The following is a 4430-nucleotide window of genomic DNA, read 5'->3' as shown; positions in this document are numbered from 1 at the left end:
AAAAATTTGCTTCATTCTCTTGTAATCGTTTGCTGAATGAACAACATTGCACTACTGGCAGCTAAATAAACACATCTAGTCAGCCAATCACAAGAAACAAATGTCTCCAGGTACCAATCAGCAGCTAGCACCCACTAGTGTAGGATATGTGCAATATTTTTTCAACAAGGGATACCAAGAGAAGCACATTTGAAAATAGAAGTGAATTTAAAAGTGCCTTAAAATTACATGGTATATCTGAATCATGCACTTTCCTATCACTTTAAGACATCAGGCACCACAAGGTATATGGGGCAATTCCTAAAGGAAGGAGGGACCTCAGGGTATATGGGGCAGTATATACAGGCACTAGGCACCTCAGGGTATGTAGGCAGCATATGAATGTACCTACAGTAGTATGTGGGGAAGTACATGAAGGAACCGGGCACCTCAGGGTATGTGGCACTAAATTACATCAATATATGAGTATGCGGGCAGTATATGAAAACAATATATGAGGGAGTACAGGTGGTCTCTAAGCGCAGCACGAGAGCCCTATACGAGGGTATGTGGGCAGCACATGAGAGCCCTATACAAGGGTATGTGGGCAGCACATGAGAGCCCTATACAAGGGTATGTGGGCAGCACATGAGAGCCCTATACAAGGGTATGTGGGCAGCACATGAGAGCCCTATACAAGGGTATGTGGGCAGCACATGAGAGCCCTATACAAGGGTATGTGGGCAGCACATGAGAGCCCTATACAAGGGTATGTGGGCAGCACATGAAAGCCCTATACAAGGGTATGTGGGCAGCACATGAGAGCCCTATACAAGGGTATGTGGGCAGCACATGAGAGCCCTATACAAGGGTATGTGGGCAGCACATGAGAGCACTATACGAGGGTATGTGGGCAGCACATGAGAGCCCTATACAAGGGTATGTGGGCAGCACATGAGAGCCCTATACAAGGGTATGTGGGCAGCACATGAGAGCCCTATACAAGGGTATGTGGGCAGCACATGAGAGCCCTATACAAGGGTATGTGGGCAGCACATGAGAGCCCTATACGAGGGTATGAAGGCGGTACATCAGAGCAATACATGAGAGAAATATATAAGGGTATGAGGGCAGTACATGAGGGTTGTACTTAAGAGCAATACATGAGAGAAACATATAAGGTATGTGGGCAGTACAAGAGTAATATATGAGGACAGTACATAAAAGAATGAGTACAGTGGGCAGTACAAGAGAGCTATACACGAGGGTATGAGGGCAGTACAAGAGAGCTATACACGAGGGTATGAGGGCAGTACAAGAGAGCTATACACGAGGGCAGTACAAGAGAGCTATACACGAGGGCAGTACAAGAGAGCTATACACGAGGGCATTACAAGAGAGCTATACATGAGGGCATTACAAGAGAGCTATACATGAGGGCATTACAAGAGAGCTATACATGAGGGCATTACAAGAGAGATATACATGAGGGCATTACAAGAGAGATATACATGAGGGCATTACAAGAGAGATATACATGAGGGCATTACAAGAGAGATATACATGAGGGCATTACAAGAGAGATATACATGAGGGCATTACAAGAGAGATATACATGAGGGCATTACAAGAGAGATATACATGAGGGCATTACAAGAGAGATATACATGAGGGCATTACAAGAGAGATATACATGAGGGCATTACAAGAGAGATATACATGAGGGCAGTACAAGAAAGCTATACATGAGGGTAGTACAAGAAAGCTATACACAGGGGTATAAGAGCAGTACAAGAGAGCTATACATGAGGGTATGAGAGCAGTACAAGAGAGCTATACACAGGGGTATAAGGGCAGTACAAGAGAGCTTAACACAAGGGTATGAGGGCAGTACAAGAGAGCTTAACACGAGGGTATGAGAGCAGAACAAGAGAGTATGTAAGAGCACTATATAACGGTATGTGGGCAGTAAATGAGAGCAATATATGAGGGCAGTACATCAGGATAAGAGCACTATATGAGGTATGAGGGCAGTACATGAGAGCAATATATGAGGGCAGTACATGAGAGCAATATATGAGGGCAGTACATGAGAGCAATATATGAAAGCAATATATGAGAGCAATATATGAGGACAGTATAGGAGAGCAATATATGAGGACAGTATAGGAGAGCAATATATGAGGACAGTATAGGAGAGCAATATATGAGGACAGTACATTAGGGTATGGGGGCAGTACATGAGAGCAATATATGAGTACAGTATATGAGATCAATATATGAGTACAGTATATGAGAGCAATATATGAGAACAGTATGAGAGCAATATATGAGAACAGTATGAGAGCAATATATGAGAACAGTATGAGAGCAATATATGAGTACAGTATATGAGAGCAATATATCAGAACAGTATGAGAGCAATATATGAGAACAGTATGAGAGCAATATAGGAGTACAGTATATGAGAGCAATATATGAGAACAGTATATGAGAGCAATATATGAGAACGGTATGAGAGCAATATATGAGAACGGTATGAGAGCAATATATGAGAACGGTATGAGAGCGATATATGAGTACAGTATATGAGAGCGATATATGAGTACAGTATATGAGAGCGATATATGAGTACAGTATATGAGAGCGATATATGAGTACAGTATATGAGAGCGATATATGAGTACAGTATATGAGAGCGATATATGAGTACAGTATGAGAGCAATATATGAGGACAGTATATGAGAGCAATATATGAGGACAGTATATGAGAGCAATATATGAGGACAGTATATGAGAGCAATATATGAGGACAGTATATGAGAACAGTATATGAGTACAGTATATGAGTACAGTATATGAGAACAGTATATGAGAACAGTATATGAGAACAGTATATGAGAACAGTATATGAGAACAGTATATGAGAACAGTATATGAGAGCAATATATGAGGACAGTATATGAGAGCAATATATGAGGACAGTACAGGAGAGCAATATATGAGGGCAGTACAGGAGAGCAATATATGAGGGCAGTACAGGAGAGCAATATATGAGGGCAGTACAGGAGAGCAATATATGAGGGCAGTACATTAGGGTATGGGGGCAGTACATGAGAGCAATATATGAGGACAGTATATGAGAGCAATATATGAGGACAGTATATGAGAGCAATATATGAGGACAGTATATGAGAGCAATATATGAGTACAGTACATGAGAGAAATATATGAGTACAGTACAAGAGAGAAATATATGAGGACAGTATATGAGAGCAATATATGAGGACAGTATATGAGAGCAATATGAGTACAGTACATGAGAGCGATATATGAGGACAGTATATGAGAGCAATATATGAGAACAGTATATGAGAGCAATATATGAGTACAGTACATGAGAGCAATATATGAGTACAGTACATGAGAGAAATATATGAGTACAGTACATGAGAGAAATATATGAGGACAGTATATGAGAGCAATATATGAGGACAGTATATGAGAGCAATATATGAGTACAGTACATGAGAGCAATATATGAGGACAGTATATGAGAGCAATATATGAGTACAGTACATGAGAGAAATATATGAGTACAGTACATGAGAGAAATATATGAGGACAGTATATGAGAGCAATATATGAGGACAGTATATGAGAGCAATATATGAGGACAGTATATGAGAGCAATATATGAGTACAGTACATGAGAGAAATATATGAGGACAGTATATGAGAGCAATATATGAGGGCAGTACATTAGGGTATGAGGGCAGTACATGAGAGCAATATATGAGGGTATGTATAATATGGGCAGTACATGAGAGCAATATATGAGGTATGGGTGCAGTACATTAGGGTTTGAGGGCAGTTACCGGAGGACACCGGACGATCCGCTTTAAGCCGGCCACACTCCCTTTCTGCCGCCCAGATGAAGACTCAAACAAAGAGAGCAGTAGCGGCTCTAGACTAGGCCCTGACGCCCACCTCTAGCACTCACCTGACACGCCGCAGCTCAGCTTCCAGGGCCGCCCGGCTCCTTTCCCGCTATCCGGTGTCTCCGGCCTGTACGCGGTGCTCAGGTTGAGGCGGCCGCTTTCCGCCACTGTTTGGGAGTCACCGGCCGGGAAGGAGGTAACAGGAGGCGGTGCCTGAGCTAAGGGAGGAGCCGGCACACACTGTGTGACCCGGAGAGAGAGGGCTCTGTGTGTGAGAGAGGGCAGGGACCCCAGAGAGACACAGCAGCAGCTCAATATAGTGCCCAGGGGTGTTACTATGTGTGAGAGGGCAGGGACCCCAGAGAGACACAGTAGCAGCTCAGTACTGTGTGCCCAGTGGTGTTCCTTTGTGAGAGGGCAGGGACCCCGGAGAGACACAGCAGCAGCTCAGTACTGTGTGCCCAGTGGTGTTCCTTTGTGAGAGGGCAGTGACCCCGGAGAGACACAGC

The 4430-nt window shown here is 43.3% G+C and overlaps 1 protein-coding gene across 1 annotated transcript in view; it reads right to left on the bottom strand.

The window, feature by feature from the left end:
- The window catches only part of CTNNBIP1 (catenin beta interacting protein 1), a 142782-nt gene extending 138656 nt beyond the window's left edge, over nt 1-4126 (bottom strand). The window contains exon 1 of the mRNA XM_053691495.1: nt 3984-4126. The gene's annotated coding sequence lies outside the window, so the exon portion shown is untranslated. The remainder of the gene's footprint in view (nt 1-3983) is intronic.
- Between the last annotated feature and the right edge of the window lie 304 nt (nt 4127-4430).

This window comes from Bombina bombina, chromosome 8 (genome assembly GCF_027579735.1).
Source record: "Bombina bombina isolate aBomBom1 chromosome 8, aBomBom1.pri, whole genome shotgun sequence".
Classification (NCBI taxonomy): Eukaryota; Metazoa; Chordata; class Amphibia; order Anura; family Bombinatoridae; genus Bombina; species Bombina bombina.
The sequence above is the reverse complement of the archived record's forward strand: the minus strand, read 5'-3'. Positions and strand labels throughout refer to the sequence as shown.